A 19,458-nucleotide genomic window follows, 5' to 3' on the forward strand; every position below is an offset into this window, starting at 1 on the left:
GACACTGGCAGGTAATAACAAAGAGACAGCTCCATGCATGCTGGATAATCAAATCATCTTTCCATTCTAGACAGCTTTAGGCAGCATCTTGTTAGAGGATTACAGGGAAAGGTCAAGTACATCTCTACTGGTCAGGTTACAGAAGGGAAGGGTAAGTGACAGGAAGGGTGGTAGCCTCCTAGATGAAGAGCTGTAATGAGGAAGGCTGCAATGAACAAGTTTTAAATCTCTGTTTCTACAGGTATAAAATAAGAAGGAATGGATTGAAACGACCTAAAGAGGGTCCTCAATTCCTCTTTAGGTCATTTAAAATCTTTCTTGGACCTAAGGAAGACTTCTGAATATTGAGATAAGAACTGACATGGGTCACTCAAGGAAATGGCAGTGTTTCAGTTTTTGGAGAACTTTAAAAAGACAGACATCACTCATCCTAGCTCATTTAGATTACTACCTTCTGGCCCTGCTATTAGGAAATTCTAATTGTTGTAAGGGATATTACCAAAGTTTCAAACCACTCATCTAATAAGTTTTCCCTTTTCAAATGTGTGCATTTCTGTGTGTGCGTGCTTTTAAATATTTTACTCAAGAGTAATCCTGATATTTAGATTTCAAAGTCTAATAAAGTAAATGTGGGAGAGGAGGCTGACAAAGAATTGTCATGTAAGTTGGTCTAGCATAGGTGATGATGCAGTAACATACGATCCCAGATGTCAATGGCTTAACACAAGAAAGTTTGATTTCTCTCTCAGGCAAAGTTGGTTGGAGGCCCAGAGGTTTTCCAGGTACTCCATTCTAAGTAGCGACTCAGGGAACTACTCTGCTTCCTTCTTGTGCCTCTGTGATCTCAGTGAATAATTTCCAAGTTACAACAACAGCAGAAGAGAGAACTGAAGAGGCTTTTAGGTGCCTCAGCCTGGAAATGAATGATATCACTTCTAGTGGTCAAACTAGTCTCATGACCTCACCCAGCTGCAAGGAGGCTGGGAACTGCATGCTCACAAAGAACAGGGAAAACAGGCAATGGAGGACCCCAGTAATGTCTGCCATAGCTGTCCATTTTAATTTGTGCTATGTAAAAACATTAAACAAAACAAAATACAATCTATTAAACACGTAATGCCTTTAAACAAAGGAATGTTTAACATTTAAAAAACTATGATAGTCCTAAATGAGTATTAGAGATCAAAGTTGCATCTGTTTTACCTCAGAACAAAGAAAAAGAAAATATTGTAAATTTTAATTAACTTTCAAGCAACAACAGGCAACCCATGTAACCATACAGAAAATAAATATTTGAAACATGTGAAGCTTCTACAATGTAGGTAAAGATGCATGAAGCACCCACAAAGGTGGAACTGCATTCATAAAAAAGAAATGCTCAAAAGAGTTATCCTCAACAGTTTCTAGCCAATTTCTAATCCATACTGATAATCTGCCTCCCGCAACGGGCAGAGTATTGTCATTGAAAAACTCCAACAAAACAGACCTGAATTCACATCTGGCTTAATTACCTCCTAGCAGCATGACCTAGCAGATGACAGCTACCTCACCTCTAAGCCTCAGTTTCACCATCTATAAAATGGAGACATCTCCTTATCAAAGGCTTCAGTAAGATTAGATGAACTGAGATATATAAAGTACTGTGTAGAGTACCTAGCATATAGTAGGTGTTAAATCAATATTATTCTCCACTTGGTTTCCAAAGAAAGCAACAGGAAGGAGAGCTGCAAATATAAATGATAAAACTGTTCATGATAACATAAGGACAAGCACCCCCTCAAGCCTTCTGTCTTGTCCATTTGTGAAGATTCCATATCATAAACGCTTCTTATCCATGGACATTTCTAAATCTTGTGAAAAATAATTTGGTACACTTTAAATTCAGAAAAGGGGCCTTCCTTTTTCCCTATCATCTTAGGAATCTGTCACATTTCATACATTTTAATTATTCTTGATCCCGATAATCTAACACACAAAATTTTAACACAGCCTTTTATCCTCTTTTAATTACATTAATTAAAATGAGAAATATGGACAGGCTAGACTGTGCACATCAAAATGAAAGAGTGCTAAAGATTTTGCTCCCTCCCCACAAAAACATTAAAGATTGCATCAATGATTTCACTAGGCATACCATTGCACATTTCCATGAAAATATTGTTAAACTGACATGATGTGCTAGCAAATGGTTTTTCCTTAGACAAAGAAAGCTGCACTTATAATGGCAGGTTTTGGGAACTACTAATTTTCATTAAACAGCTGAAACCTGAATTTTCTTTATGTAAAGGACTAGGAGAACAACAAAGATCTGTACAGGGATGCTTTGGTTTTTCAGTATTCCCTAAATACTAACACTCAGGTTCCTACACGTTTCTCTTGGAAGAGAACATTGGCAAAATGAATGATATCCTAGAAAAAGGCTAAAAACTCTCTGCCTCATAAAGTAGCAAACTGGCAACAAAGACCTGCTCAAGAAAAATTATTACTACAAAATGTCACAGATGTACAAACTAAAATATTGTTTTTCTAAAGGAATGAGGAGGACTGGACATACCAGACATCTTGCATACTTTATCCCATTTAGTCCTCACCATAAACCAAAAATGTAGCATTTATTATCCCCTATCACACAGATGAAGACGCAGAGGTCCAAAGAGGATAAAAGAATGATGCAGAGGTCCACAGCTGAAGTTTGGTCTTGGGTCTAATGACAAAACCCATATTCTTTCCTTTACTTCAGAGGATCACAAATTTCCTCTAAAAACAAAAACGAAAACAAAAACAAAAACCAGGTGTGTTCCCATTAGGGTGTGAAGTGTGGGAAATAATGTGTTATTAAAAACAGAAAAACACAGAAGGTTCCCTGTGCCATCAGATTAGATCAATTCCTTTGTACAAGGGAAGAGTACATAGAGTGTTGCACTCTTAGATGTGTGTCCTTTCCCTTAGGACTCTCATTCTGGTTCACAGTTCTACATCCTTGGTTAGTTATGATGATCCATCCTTGGTCAATGTTAACGATTATGTGATTAATCTCTCTCTCTTACTAACCAGACTCTATGTGGCCTAAGAGCAGAGACCATGCCTTTTGTGGCTCACCATTCTATTCAAAGGATCTACTGCTTTGTGGCCTGACAGCTAATGAACATTTTTTGAATTAATAAAAAGCTTGACAATGCTTCTTCTAATCTAGAAATTAGAGGAATTTCAGGATTATTCCTGTAAGAATATCTCTCTGTTCATTTGCATTCCAACATACTCTTGTGAGTGGGAAAGGAAAGGATGGAGTTCAGCTCACTGAAACACTTCTTAGCTTTGCTTCCAGGATGCCACATTCTCCTGCTTTCCCTCCTACCCTCTGGCTGCTCCTTCTCAGGCTCTTTTGCTGGCTCATGCTCATCTCCTTGAGAGCTTAATGCTGGAGAACCTGCGGCTAAGTCCTGGGACTCCTGTATATCTACATTTGCTTCTCTGGTCTAGGGTAGGGTCTTAAACACACCTTTAGGCTGATGACTCAAGGCCAGACCTTTTCCATGATCTCAAGACCAACTGCCTATGTCACATCTCCATCTCTTAATTCCCAATTGAGTCCACACCATATCCCCCACAATCTGCTCCATCTGTAGTCTTTGCTATCTCAGTTAATGGCAACTCCACACTCCCAACGGATGAGAACAAATACCTTTGAGCCATCCTTCACCCCTGACATCTGACCCAGAGGAGGTTGACAAACTATATCCCACAGGCCAAATCTGGTTTGCTTCACGTTTTTGCAAATACTTTTACTGGAACACAATCATGACCATTCATTATGTGCTATCTATGGCTGCATTCATGATACAATGGCAGGGTTGAGTCATTGTAACAGAGAACGTACAGCCTGCAAAGCCTAATACATTTACACTCTGGTCCTTGACACTGAACATTTTCCAGCCCTTGGCAAATCCCGTTAGCTCTACTGTCAAAATATACACAGGATCTAATATCTTTCCTCCACCATCATCACACTGGTCCATGCCACTGCCATTTCTCTCCTGGATGAAGTTCCAAGTCACCATCAACTCTTGCCTCCTACCTGGTCTATTATTGCTCCCCTTCAGTCTATTCACAAAACTGCAGTCATCTTGATTCTCTGAAAACAAACATTGCAGCATGCCATGCTTCTGCTCAAGACTACAATGGTGATGCTGCTCATCTCTGAATAAGTCCCTGGAGATCTAGGTCCTATTGCTTCTCCGACACTATCTCCTGCTACTGTCTCCCTTCCTGTCACATGAACACTGGCCCTCAAACATGCCAGGCACATGTGTGCCTCCTGGTCTTTGCACTTGTCTGAAATATTCCTCCTGCAGAAAGTCATGTGGCTTGCTCTGTCACTATTTCAAGTCTAATGTCACCTTGGTGAGGGCTAAGTCTTTCCATCCTATCTGAGATTGTCATCCTTCCCGCATCTTACTAACATGGCCAAACAATTCCCTACTTTATTTTTCTCCTTAGATCCTTTTAAGAAGAGTTATATTGAAATATAATTAATATACTATACAGCTCACCCATTTAAGTATATTCATAGGGTTGTACAACCATCACCACAATCTAACTTTAAAACTTTCTTCAATCCAAAAAGAAACCCTCTAGTAAGCAGTAGTCACTCCCCACTTTGTCCCACTGCTCCAGGCCTAGGCAAACACTAATCTACTTTCTGTCTCTATAGAGTTGCCTATTCTTGACATTTTATCTTAGTGGAAACATATAATATGTGGCCCTTTGTGCCTGGCTCTTCACCTAGTGTATTTTTGGTTCATTCTGTAGCTTATATCAGAATTTCATTCTTTTTATGACAGAGTAATATTCCATTGTACTAATATACATCATATTCATCTATTCATCAATTGATGGATATTTGGGTTGTTTCCAGTCTTTATGATTATACATAATGCTACTATGAACATTCATGTATAAGTTTTTGTGGGGATGCATGCTTTTTATTTTCCTTGGATACATATCTAGTAGTGGGATTGCTGGGTCATATAACTCTAGGTTTAACATTTCATAGAACCATCAAGCAGTTTTTCAAAGTGCTACTCCAGTTTCACATTCTCACAAGTGATATCTGAAGCTTCCCATTTCTTCATATCTTTGCCAAAACTTGTTATTGTCTTTTTTATTACAGTCATCCTAGTGGGTATGAAGTAATACCTCATAGTGGTTTTTATTTGCATTTGCTTAATGGCTAATAATGTTAAACATCTTTTCATATGTGTGTTGGCTATTTGCATACCTTCTTTGGAGAAACGTATATTCAAATTTTTTGCTCATTTTAAAATTGGGCACACATGTGTTAAAATTAGTAAGTTATAAAAGTTCCTTGTATATTCTGGGAACATGTCCCTTATTAGATATATGATTTATAAATGTTTTCTCCCATCATGTGGGGTATATTCTTTTTCTTGATAGTGTCTTTGAAGCATAAAGATTTTTAATTTTGATAAAGTTCATTCATCTATTTTTTCTTTTTTCCCTTGTACTTCAGTTCTGCTTTTTAAGAGCATTCTTCTAGGTCTCTGCCAGAACTACAAAGTCAGCTGTCGTTCCCTTGTAAGTGATGAGTTGTTTTCTCTTGCGGTTTTCAAGATTTTCTTTTTGTCTTTCAACATTTTGATTATGAGGTGTTTGAATGTGAATCTCTTTGAGCTTACCTACTTGGAGTAATTTGGCTTCCTACATTTTGATTATGAGGTGTTTGAATGTGAATCTCTTTGAGCTTACCTACTTGGAGTACTTTGGCTTCCTGGATGTGTAGACTAATACTTTTCATGAGACTTCGGAAGTCTTCTACCATTATTTCTTCAAATATTTTTTCAGCTTTTTCTCTCTCCTCTTCTACTTGTCCCAGTAAGCATATGTAGGTGTGCTTGATGGTATCTCACATTTCTTAGGAGCTCTGTTTATTTATTTTCACTCTCTTTTCTCTGCTCTTCAGAGTACACAATCTTTATTGACCTACCTTCAAATTTGCCAATATTTTTCTTCTACCAGATTAAAATCTACTCTTGAACCCTTCTAGTCAATTTTTCATTCCAGTTATTATACTTTTCAATTCAAAATTTTCATTTTTATAATTCTTTTCTAACAATTTCTCTTCATTGATATTCTCTACTTGATGAGATGCTGTCATCACGCCTTCCTTTAATTGTTTAGAAAGTTTCATGTAGTTCTTTGAACACATTTATAATTGTTGCTTTGAAGTCTTTGCCTGCTAGCTCCAACATTTGGACCCTCTCACGGGCAGTTACTTTTGTTTTCTTCCTGTATATAGGTCACACTTTTCTGTTTCTTTGCATGTCTCAAAATATTTTGTTGAAAAATGGACATTGTAGATACTATATTATAGCAATTCTGGATATTGACTGTGCACCACCACCCTGCCCCCCTTCTGGAGCTTTCTGTTGTTGTTTGCTTATTTGTCTAGTGGCTAGGCAGACAAGTTGAGCGAAGTCTGTTTCCCTGGCAGTGTGCAGCTTCTGATGTCCCTCCGGAGGGCCTGAGACCAGTTTTCCTATTGATATCACGCCCGACAGTTAACCTCCACTAATAACTAGCTGATTGTTCTATTGTTTTGACAATTCCTTTTGGCATAAATTGTTCCACAGTCTGATCTGATGAAAGCTGGGTTCCTTAGCAAGGGTAGGGTGTTGCCAGTCTTTCAGGCTGCCCCTCCCAGTGTGAAAGCATAGCCCTAGACTAGAAGCTAGGTGGAGAAAGAGCCCAATCTGCTTGACTGAACACACCCAGAGTGGAGTTTCCATCACACTGATCTGCGTTGTGTGTGTGTAGTGGGGGGAGGGGCAGTACGTGGCAGGGGTACCTGGAGAAGAGAGGATCATGGTTAAAATGCCATAGACTCTCACTCTTCTTACTAAGATTTAGATTTCCTTGTGTTTTCCCATTTGTTGTATACCCTTGGGACAATTTCCAGAAACTTTAAAAGGTTGCTTATATTTTAAAATAATTTTCGGCAAATGATTGTTTTGTTGATTAAAGAGTCTACCATGCTCCTCACACTGCCATACTGGAAGTTGATGCCCAACACTTAGCATACTTAGATCATGATATGTTTGTCTTGTTTATGCTGCTTTATGTCAGTTTTATTCAGCCCTCGATCCCCAGGGCCCAGAAAAATGCCTGGCACATAGTAGGTCCTCAATAAATATGGGTTGAATAAAGAAATGAAAGAAGAAATGCCCATGACCCACAGCCTATCCTATGTATGCCATAGCCAACCATAAACTGCCACAGCTGATGTTCTTTATCCATGGTTATGACAATTAGTAACCCAAGCTAATCACAGCATAGGGACACTGTCACATCTGTGAATTTCATTAGCCAGGTGACTGATGAAAAAAAAGAGAATGAGGAATGTAACTACAGCTTACATATCCCTCAAACCATTGAACTGGATCCTAGCTCTGTTCCTTCTAATCTTAAATATTCCATAAGACCTATAAATAACTTGCTATAAATAAATAAAGGACATCTAATTTATCTTGGTTTGAAAGAAAATCCTGCTATAATGGAACTCACCCTGGTATTAGAATTAAGAAGTCTGTGTTTGATCCTTGGGCTATGGCTCTTGCTGTCTGTGTGATGTTGGACAAGTTATTTAACCTCTCTGCTCTTCAGAAGCCTCCTCTGAAAAACGTGAATGACGGTGACAATTGTAATATCTTCACAAAGCACTTTGTATGGTGTCAAATACACCAGGAGTGCTCAGTAAGTGTAAGGTACTATTATTATCTGCCAAACAGTAATCATAGATCTTCCCACTTATCATGCTGCGGTGATCTCTGCATCTGAGTGAAATGGGATAGTTCCCTTAACCCCTTTGTGGGACTCATGAAGGGGTTGGCTCATTTATTCAGCCTACAGCTCTCAACCCCTCACAGGATGGGGAGCACGCAGGTGAGTGGGTTCAGAGGCCAGGATGAGCACTTATGGGCAATCGGCAGGAGGAGAACTCCATGCAAGCCCGCAGCAGTGTCTAGGGATTGTCTATGAGCCCCAGAGCTCCAGAGGGCGTATGTTACAATGTGCTCTTTTAGTTTTGGCATCTGTGGATGGCTTAAGTGTTAGCTCAGTGGAGGGTCAGTGTGGCAGCCTGTTGCATCTGCACCCTGGTCCTTGCCTGGCATCCAGCAGGAATCAGGTTGCACAAATGAATTGAAGATAATAAATGTGGAGGATTTTATTGCCAATTAAAGTGGCTCTCAGTGGGATGGGGAGCTGGAAAGGGGATTGAGTGGGAAGGTAGTCTTCCCCTGGAGTTCGGCCATCTCCGGCCGAACTCTTCTCCGAGGTCCCACTGCCAAGCCATCCCTGTGAAATCAAGTTGCTTCTCTTGCACATTCAGCTCCTTCTCTTCTCTCCTTTCCTGCCACTCTGCCACTCCACCTCTCTGCCCTGCTCCTCTGCCAGTGGAGCCTGGGGTTTTTATGGCTACAGGATGGGAGGTGGGGCAGACCAGGTTAGTTTTGGAAAAGGCAAAATTTGGGCAGGAAAACAGGAATGCATGTTCTCACTTTGGGCCACGCATCCAGGCTTGAGGGTAGGGCTTCACCAGGGGGCCCCACCCTTTTCTGCCTAGTATTTCCCTGCCTCCTGTCCATATCATAAGGAGACAGTAGCCATGAAGGTAAATTCTGTGTGATGTATTGTACAAAATTTACCTTCCTAGAACTGCAGAACTAACTCCTCTTGGCTTGCCAGGATGAGAAAAAGCCCCTTTCTTGTTTGTTTGTCCATCATTCTCCTTCTCCAAGTCTGCCTTTCACTCTTCCACCCCTAGGCTAACTCAAACCCTGCAGGAGGTTGCTGGGAATTCTGCCTGAAGACTGCCAACCTTCCCTGAGAGCAAGAAGTTCAGTGGACAAGGCCATCATTTTGAAAATGGCCTCGCAGCCACCATCTTGATCAGGGGAGGACCAGACCAAAGCAGGGTCCAAACTATAAGAAGCAGGTATCAGAACCTGAAACAGTTGAAATGAACAGAAGAGGTTTAGTTATATACCACAACGTGCTTCCTTTTAGAAAACTTGGTAGTATTGGCTGGGTGGGGTGGCTCACACCCGTAATCCCAGCCCTTTGGGAGGCCAAGGCAGGCAGGTACGAGGTCAAGAGATCGAGACCAGCCTGGACAACATGGTGAAACCCCGTCTCTGCTAAAAGTACAAAAATTAGCTGGGCATGATGGTGCCTGCCTGTAGTCCCAGCTACTCGGGAGGCTGAGTAGGAGAATCACTTGAATCCGGGAGGTGGAGGTTGCAGTGAACCGAGATCACGCCACTGCATTACAGCCTGGCAACAGAACGAGACTCCGTCTCAAAAAAAAAAAAAAAAAGAAAGAAAGAAAAGAAAAAAGAAAACTTGGTAGAATTAGGGCTAACATGTAGGGGTCTGAATCACCAAGACAGCCAGTGTCTGTAAGAGGGAGAAAAGGTCCCCTGCTGCCAAGGACCTCTGGATAACAGGCACTCTGTCAGGCAGGAGGTGGGGTAAGGCAAGTTCTGTCCCTACCCCTTCTTATTAGCTGTGTGAATTGGGACAAGTCACTTTCCTTCTTTGAGTCTCATCTAAGAATCTCTGCCACATGAGTTTTCTGAATTATATGAGGTAATGCAGGTAAAATTGCCAAACATACAGCAGGTGCTTACTAAATGTTTATCAAGTCTGAGTATAAACACACTATCAATCTTGCTCTGTACAGCGAGGGCATCTGAAGCCCTCTGATTTGAGGGGCCATCAGCAGACACCAGTCAGCCCACCCAACCCAAGCCCATGGAATCCCTGGCAGCCAGGGCAGTTTTCAGGCTGCCTGTTTATTCTTCTAGCTCCCTGAGATGCCACAGCAAGCAGGAGCCCTGCTGGTACATCCTCAGGGTCACCAGGGGACAGGCCCAGATGGATGTCAGAGCAGACTGCCTTGGCGAATTATTTAGCACCCTCCTCTGAGGGGGCCAGGCACGCACCTCACAGCCGGCTCCACACACCACACGGCGAGGTAGCAGCCTCTGACTCATCCGTCAGGCACCACATTCCTCTTCCCTTAAATGGAGCACACAGAGCCCTGCTGGGGGGCGGGGGGCTGGCAGCGTCCTCTCTGCTCAACTCATCACAGCTGGGGCAGCTGTGGAAGGAAGGGCTGTTAGGAGCATGGCCAAAACAGAGATACACAGAGGAGGTTCAGCTCGCTGGGATGAGGGGAGACATATTCTGCAATAAGAAACACCAGGAATGAAAGAAAGTTACAGTCAGCCAGTGGCCGGAGATAGCTGCCCAGGGAACACGGAGATGCTTCCTGGAAGGATCCTTTGGCAGAGCCAAATCTGAGCCACCAGGTGCTATCCACAGACACTCCGAAGGCCTGTAATCCTGTAATCCTTTGGGACTCTCTAAGGTAATTGCTATCAGGCACTCCCAGCCACAGGGACAGGGGAGGGGAGGTGATTTATAAGCCAGATTTGTAGGTGACATTTACTGCAGACACAAATCTAATTCAACCCTCACAGCAACCCTTCAAGGTTATACCTATAGTTGCTTATCACAGATAAGAAAACTGAGGCTCAGAGAAATCAAAATAATTATTAAGTGTAAGCATCCATCTAATTTCTGAATCGATTTCCTTTTTCTTTTATTTATTACTGTTCTTAAATTCTCCATGTAGGGCTTGGTGCTGTGGCTCATGCCTGTAATCCCAGTACATTGGGAGGCCAAGGCAGGTAGATTGCTTGAGCCCAGGAGTTTGAGACCAGCCTGGGCAACATGACAAAACCCCATCGCTACCAAAAAAAAAAAAAAAAAAAAAAAAATTAGCCCAGCATGTGCCTATAGTCTCACCTACTTGGGAGGCTGAGACAGGAGGATCACTTGAGGCTGGGAGGTCGAGGCTGCAGGGAGCTGTGTTCACACCACGGCACTCCAGCCTGTGCGACAGAGACCCTGTCTCAAAAAATAAATAAAATTTTCATTTAGCCTGCTGAATCTGTTCTTTCCATTCCATCCTAGGATTGAGTCGAATGTGATATAAGGGACACCTGGGTTAGGCCAGTTACATGGGGAGGCCATGAGGTCACCAAGAGATTGACCAGGCCAAGGAAAACAGTTGGAAGAACAGGTACTCCAGGTCTAATCAAGTTTCTTGTGCTTGTCGGTGAATGAAGGATTAAACGAGCTACAGCCCCTCCGCATAGCACCACCAATGATGGGAAATGCTGAATATTTTATATACAGCTAATGCCTCTTTGCAGGCTAAATGGAGTTGGGCCTGAATGGAGCCCAAGGGATACTCTTCAAATTGAGGAAATATAGGAACTCTGCAGGACGCCAGGGATCCACAGAATTCTTTGCTTAAAGTCCCTGTGTGGGCTATGAAATGCCTCAGTGAATCGGTCCCATGGGGCCTACAGAATTAATTCCTCTCCTCTGGACAACTTAGTCACTTGCTTGGTAGGCCAGGTGCTTTCAGATCTCCCCCACAGCATGGAATGTCTGAGCCAGCGGTTCTCACAACATGATCCTGGACCAGCAGCCTCAGTATCACCAGGGAACTTGTTTAAAGTATGGATTCTCAGGCCCTACCCAGACCTACAGAATCTGTAACTCTGAGCATGGAGTCTGGTCATTTGAGTTTCCACAAGCTCTCCAGGGGATTAGGCACATAGGTTTCATTTGGAGAACCAATGTTCTAAATAATCCCCAACAACTGCTTTTTATGGCCAAGAAGAGGAAGGGGTGAGCAATGGCAGAGGCTAGAGGAGCCTCTGAGGGTCCAGGATGGCCAGTTGGTGGCATGGAGCTGGAATTTGGCCCACATAAGCATACTATTGGGTCTACACCAGAGGTCAAGAAACTTTGTAAAGGACCAAGTGGTATATATGTTAGGTTCTGAAGGCCACTTAGTCTCTGTCACAACTACTCAACTCTGCTGTCATAGAATGCAAGCTGTCACAGACAGTATACAAACAAATGGGCATTGCTATATTCCAATAAAACTTTATCAAAACAGGCACCTACAAGTTGTAGTTGCCCAACTCTCTACCTATACAATGGCTCCTCTTAACAACAACATCTGGATACGCTGAGCTCAAGCTCCTAGGAGGCAGCCACCAGCTGGAGCTGACTGATACAGCCCTCTTTTAGTGGGGACACATTCTACACTTTTCCACAGTCCCCAGTTCTTCTCTCTGAAACACCAGGGCGGAGAGTCAACTTACATTTATTATCCTGCTCGTTTCTCTTATTCATCTACTTATATTGACATAAATGCATTTGTGCATACACATACATGTATATATGTAAGTAACATGGTTATGTGCTTATGTGTGCATGCATGTATATTTTAACACCTACCAGCTTTTCAGTATTTTATACTATATGAATCCCCACCCCCTCATCTCAATTGTCTCTAAAGTGCTCCAATACCACCATGGTATGAAGCCTGGTTTAAAATTCAGGGATGAGGGCCACAGCTCTTGATCTGCCCTTGACTTTGCAACTTGAGCAAGACCTTGACCATCTCACAGGCTGTTTCCTCCTGTGTCCTGCTGCAGAAATCATCCCTCTTCTGCTTCCTTCACAGGAATGCTGTGAGAGCACATCAGCAGTACTGTCTGGGAAGGCAACACAAAAGGGCCTGATTCTCGGCAGCCCCAATCATGCCTTCAGCATTGGCCAAAGCAAGGGAAAATGTTTTGTTTTGTTTTGTTTCCCTACAAAACAAAACCCACCAGGTATCTAAACATGTCCTGAAATTAAAATGGATAATAGTCTACCACATCAGTCCTCTCATTCTCCACCTCATACCCTGCAAATGAGAGATCGTGGAGGAGAAATCCCTCCATGTATATTATTTTGCTCAGATTAGCTGAAGGGTTCTTTGGGAAGCTTGGGATGCCAGGTGTGCCTTCTAATTATCTTTTCTCTTTTTTGCAAGCAGCTTAAGGGATCAGAGGTCTTATTTGGAGCCTTCCACCTTCATCCCATTTTTCTTTCCTCTTCTTCTGTCCCCACACTACCCCAAATAAATAAATAGTGTGCACATAATAATAATGATCTTTTTCTCAAAGAAGGAAAATGGCATATTTAATGTCACCTTCTTGGCAGTCTAGCTAGAACCTCGCATTTTAAGTTACATTTCATGAACTAAGTGCAGCATATCCAACTGCACATTTTCCTTAGGAGTGTTTCCATGAAGGAAATTCCTCCACCTAATCACTTCCCAACCCCCTTTCTTCAACTTATACCCTCTTTCCCACCCTGTCTACCCTAGAAAAGGTATTTTAAAAGAAAATACATAAATCTTCAGCTTATCTGGGTGGTATGCTCCGCAAAGAATCACAAAGATTGTTTGATTGGTTACACAAGTTAATTTTCCATTTACAGTATAGAGCAACAATGTATTCTACAATAAAACTAGCCAACCCTGAGAGTCCACTTCAGTGGACGACTTGGCCAGGGGCCAAGATTCCCAGATTCTTTGGCTTCTACCGATCCTCCCCCTACACTCACATTGGGCCATCATTGCTTTACAGCTGCTTCTCTTTGGGTACACTTCACCCACTCCAGTTCCTGTGTGTCTAAGACAGTGAGCATCAGTCTGTGAATGGCAATCTGTGCACCCTGCCAGCATTAATGATGGGGCCAAGAGCATACCTGGTCATCTGTAAGAGGAGCACAGTCTGACTGAGATATTTACAAAAGGAAAGAGAAGCACTGCTGAAAGAAGATAACTATTTATTGAGCACTTACTATATCCTAGTCGTCCCAAGACAGAGAATAATTGTTTCTATCTGAGAGATGAGAAACAGGAGGCCTAACAGTTTAGGTGATGGCCCCAAAGAAAAACAGAAAGTGAGAGAGCAGGGATTTGGACTTAGGTCTGTCTTATACCAAAACCTGTGGCTTTTAAATACAACCATGTACTGAGAGTGGGAATATGATGTGCATGTGTGCAAAAACTCTAAAAACAGGAATGTCATCCCTTGAAGACAGCTTTTTTAAAAATTGTCTGTGGACAGTAGAAAAGAGAAAGTTTCAATGATGTACCCATTTCTTTATTGGGCCTAGAACAGCATTTCTCAACCTTGACATTATAGACAATTCATGCCAATTTCTTTGTTGTTGGAGGCTGTGCCATGTATTGCATGGTGTTCAGCAGTACCCATGACCTATATCCATGAGATGCCACTGGTCACCCTTTCCCCAGTCGTGAAAACCAAATATATCTCCAGAAATTGTCAAATATTCTTGATGGACAAAATTGCCCCCCTTGGGAACCAGTGGTCTAGAATCATTTTAGAAATCCTATCTTGTCACATGCTACTTTGGGGTTCATATAAGGTAGGGGATGAGAACACAGATTCTGGTATCAATCATACCTGGGTAGAAATCTCAGCTCTGTCACTTACTAGCTGTGTGAATTATTCAACCTCTTTGAGGCTTTCAGTGTAAAACGGGGACAGATAATAGTATTCTGAGGATTAAAGGAGATTATGCAGATGAAGCCCTTAGCAGAGTGCCTGACACATAGTAATAGTGCTATAATAATGTCAGTTATGATTATTAAGAAAAACAGATGTTAGAAGATGTCAGATTTAATCACTTCATCTCAGAGATGAGTAAACTGAGGCTCAGAAACAAGAAGACTAATTTTGGTTAGGACCCAGTCTACTTGTCCAAGAAATATACATATTTGATCACGGTTCTCAATGCCCTGTCTCATTTTACCCCAATAAAATGGTATCTGTGAGCCTCCTAGTATGTTATTTCTGTACTACCCATGCTCTTTCATGTCATAATTGTTAGTATTCCAATTTGTGGCAGCCAAATTATGGAATAGGAAAAGTTGCATCTTTCAGGGAAGACCCATCACCTGTTTGATGCCATGACGAATCAAAGACAATAGAAAAACTAACAGGATGAATAGAAATGTTAACTTGCATGGAATCAAAGCAGTGGCTCAGAGCAACCCTTATAGCATTTGGGAAGTTACAGTATTTTGGCCTTGATATTCTGTCGCAACCAACCACAGTCCCGGAACACCTTCTGTTTAATTTTACTCAGTGAAAATGTTTGTGCTGCCACTGGTAACCAAGGCTGGATACCCTGGAATCTCAGTTCAAATGCAAAAACACCATCCTAACATGCTCCAATTTGTATACTTATTTGTGTCTTGTCATTTTCAGGGAGGATATAAGATGAGCTAACTGGCAAAGGGAATTATGTAGTAACTGATGCAATAATTAGTCTCTCACTTGAAAATGTCGGGGATAATTACCAAGTCCTATTTAGGAAGGAGCTCTCCCTGGCCAGGGCTGATGTTCAATTACCCTGGATTTAGTGAACATAGGCTAGACATTCTGATGTTGGCCACTAGGTGATGATGATAAAAGGGGAAACTATGATAAACCTAGAGGAGAAAAAGTGAATGACTGGTGTGTGTGTGTGTGTGTGTGTGTGTGTGTGTGTGTGTGTGTGTGTATGTGTGTGTGTCTGATACAGAGGGAGAACGAGACAGGGCGAGAGAGACAGAAAGAGCAAAAATGGGAATGGATATATTCATACATGCCACAAAACACAACTTAGCATGATCTAGGCTTCATCTGGTCACCAACATATAGCAGAAATATAGCACGGTAATTGGGTCAAGTGGCTCATGGCTCAAAAAAGAACAGTATCATTACATATGTAACACACAGGTATGATTCTACTGCGGTTGTGGGTAGACCAATGGTTCTCAACCAGTATGTCATAGCACACATGAATACACCCCGAATCTTTCAAAACCAGGCTGCCAAGTTTTGATCCATGTGTGTAAATTATTTTTTTCAATCATAGATGCCTACCATAACATCGCTACCAATCTAGAGAATGTGGAATTAAGTTATTTAGCCACTTGTTGTCAATAGGGTAAATTATTACTAATAAGAGGTAAGAAGCACAGAAAATTTCAAGCCGATTTTTCTAAGAGAAAAAATGTGTGTTCACTGGATAATGCTAGAATTTTTTTTTCCGATTTTTCCAAAGCTTGATTTAACAAGAAAAAATAAAGCTCAACTCCAACTCCTTAAAATGTCCTGCCAAAAATTCTAGTGTTTGAAAGTGTTCTACAACAAAAAAGCTTAGATGGGTCAGATAAGGAAGGACGGGAAAGCTATCTCTGCAAGAATTATGGGGTTTCTCAGGCTGGGAAAACTGGGAAATACTGGATTAGAAGTCTTGTTTTGTAGTCACGGCTATCTCAATGCTAGTGGCCCTCACCTCTCAGTCTCATCTTTCCACTTTTAGACAGAGCGTTCAGAGTACTCTGAAACACATATTCTACATGTAGATTGCTGCTTCTGTTTGGAATCAGTGTCCTCCCTCATAACAATAGAAGATCTTAAAGGAAAATGATAACCTTGAAGAGGTGACGTGTGTTGCAACAGACTTTAGAAGGTTGCACTGAGCAGTTCTGGGGCTTCTGACCAGGCAATGTAAGTATTCCTGTCTGGGCCAACCATTCAAATCCAGAGAGGCATGGGGGAGGATTCCTCTTTTTGTACCAATGGATGATTCCTGAGAAAGTTTTAAATCCAACGGAATGGGCAGCTAAGCATTGTTCAGCTGAAGATCCAGGGTTTGAAATCTACATTTAGTCTCAGAGCTTTTAGGTTTAAAAGAAGGCAGGAGTGAAAGGACCGGGTGTCTGAATAACCATGTGTGCTCTCAATTTGCCAATAACCTAGTTATTTCTGCAAAGATGGGGTTCTCTCTCATTAAATGATAATTCACTGAGACTTTTCCTATCGGTTTGAGCTCTCCTGAATATCATTTAAAAACCACTGGGTGTGGTGGCTCACACTTGTAATCCCAGCACTTCAGGAGGCCAAGGCAGGTGGATCACTTGAGGCCAGGAGTTCGAGACCAGCCTGGCCAACATGGCAAAACCCCTCTGCAAAAAACACAAAAATTAGTCCGGTGTAGTGGTGCGTGCCTGTAGTCCCAGCTACTCAAGAGGCTGAGGCAAGAGAATTGCTTGAACCTGGGAGGCAGAGGTTGCAGTGAGCTGAGATCATCCCACTGCACTCCAGCCTGGGCGACAAAGCAAGACTCCGTCTCAAAAAAGAAAAAAAACAAACAAAAAAAACTGTACACCTCTCTTCCTTGGAAAACCTCATTGCTATAATTATCTTTAAAAAACGCTGTCCAAGGGATCTTGATGATGCTATTAAAAACAGAGCCCTGAAGTTGGAAAAAACTTTAGTGATCTTCTCAGATAACCGTGACCCAACCTATAGCACCCCCACACCCCTACCTTCCAACATAAGAATAAAATTCTCTTTTCTTTCTTTTTGATCTTCGTATTTCTCTATTTGATAATGCCTGCGGTCTGAGTTCAGTTAGATCAGTGTTTCTAAAACTTTAATGTGCAACAGAATCATCTGGAAGGCTTGTTAAATACAGATTGTTGGGCCCCTGGCCCAAACCCCAATGTGTTTTTCAGCGAGTCTGAGGTGGGTGGAGCTGACACTTTGCATTTCTAACAGCTTTCCAGGTGCTGGTATAAAACCGATGTTGCTGATATGTGGATCACACTTTGAGGAACACTAAATTAGATGCTTAAGCATGAAAGGCTAAGACATGTCTAAAGACTTTGGTCCAGTTCACAGCCAAAGGTTTTACTTTCCTATGCTACATGTCTGCCTTCATTTCAAAAATTATTGGTAGACAGTACCCTCATAAAGTTCTCTGGTTCCCCTGGACTATCCTGCCTTCTAATACACTGAGGAATCCCAGAGGAGGGGCACGATGTAGCCACATTCATTCATTCTCAGCAATACTTATTCACAGGAAGCTCCGAAATACAGCCTCCATGGTTCAATCGAAGTCCATTGTGTAAAAATCACATATTTAAGCATTTCATTTTGTAGATGAAAATCCTGAAACCAAAACAGGTCATGTGACTTGTCCAAAGCCACAGTGCTGGTAGCAACTGGCCGAGCTGCCTCTAGAATCTAGGGTTCTTGCCTGGTCACCTTCTAGTAAAACGTCCTCTAGCAGGCCAGGCTCCCTGATTAGACGGCACATTTTAATTATATATATCATATTTTTTCCCCATTTGAACAGAAGACTCCTAAAATATACTTTGATAATAGCAACTATTACTATGCATGCATTTTAATGTGCAGAAAAGATATCAGTGAGTTTTTTTTTAAAGCATCACCATCCTATTTATACTACCTTTCCATGTATTTATAGGCTACAGATTACCCTTAAGTATTCTGATCTTAAAAGAGTAACCAACACTCTGAATGACTATTATTCTCAGGGGATAAAGACATTTCATTTTGTAATCTTTTTGTCTTACATCATACATAATCTCCTGTATCTTACTGAATCAGGCTTTAATTGTAGGCGGATTCTTTTGAATCCATTGTTTAGCTATGCAAAATTTTTCAGCAATTAGGAGCAAGGCAAAAAGTTCCTTCCTTTTACTTAATAAGACATTATTTCAAAAGAAGGAGTGCAAAGATTGAAGTACTGTAGATCATAACTTAAACAACCTGGGCTATGACTATGACATATGAGAAAGTTAACTCCCCCTATCCCCTGCCAAAATTTCTTTAGCAATGCACTGAGATTCAAAGACTTCATGACAACTTAAATTGCTTCTTAATAAAGAAATTAATTTAATTAGGAGTTATAGCACGGAATTTCATTTTCTAATGGGCCTCAAACACAAGTGGTTGTAAAAAGTCATTTTGAGATCAAAGTGACCTTGGGTCTGGGCTGGTTTTTGCCAGCTTGTTACCAACTAAGAAATCAGCCATTTATTCTTTAGAAGGGTCAGAAAAACTAACATCTTCCCCATGGTGGGCACCTCAATCCACAAAACGTTAAAACCCAACCATCCGCTATAAAACTTATGTAACTGAAACTTCACTCACTGAAAATTTTTGCAGGAGTAAGTTGAACACATTTCAGTTTTAAAAAGGCAGCCCACTATCTCACCAGATGAAAATGTAAATGCATATTAGAAATAATTCACTCAACGTTAGTTAATTTTTGTGAGTCATTCTCACTAACTTCTTGCTAATGATCTGTCTTGGCAGCAAATGGTTTCATCTAGACTCCTCTTCAATGCTCCTTATTCATTTCAAGGAAAGCATTTAATAAGGGGCAAATGGCAAATAATTAGGCAAAAAAACAAAAACTTGCCAGTCAACTCAAAGGGAAATTGACTCCTTTCCCCAATAAGTTTCCAATGAGAAAAGATCAGAGAGGTAATTAATGTGTAACCAACCTGTGGATGCCGGGACACCCACATATGCAGTAAGTTGCAGGCTAATGATTAAAGTCCACCTCTTAAACCAAAAAAGGTCAGCCTTTCTAGCTGTCAAGAAGGTGGTGACTTGAACCACAGAT

The 19,458-nt window shown here is 41.4% G+C and overlaps 1 protein-coding gene and 1 long non-coding RNA gene across 2 annotated transcripts in view; one reads left to right on the plus strand and one right to left on the minus strand.

Moving 5' to 3' along the window:
- PRICKLE2 (prickle planar cell polarity protein 2) overlaps positions 1–19,458 on the minus strand; it is a 355,242-nt gene that overhangs the window by 135,302 nt on the left and 200,482 nt on the right. The window lies entirely within an intron of this gene.
- On the plus strand, positions 5,573–16,471 carry LOC134729976 (uncharacterized). Its single transcript, XR_010111560.1, has 3 exons — positions 5,573–5,666; positions 5,737–10,450; positions 16,339–16,471. It is a non-coding gene; the product is annotated as an uncharacterized LOC134729976 (long non-coding RNA).

The sequence above is a fragment of the Pan paniscus genome, chromosome 2, assembly GCF_029289425.2.
Source record: "Pan paniscus chromosome 2, NHGRI_mPanPan1-v2.0_pri, whole genome shotgun sequence".
Taxonomy (NCBI): Eukaryota; Metazoa; Chordata; class Mammalia; order Primates; family Hominidae; genus Pan; species Pan paniscus.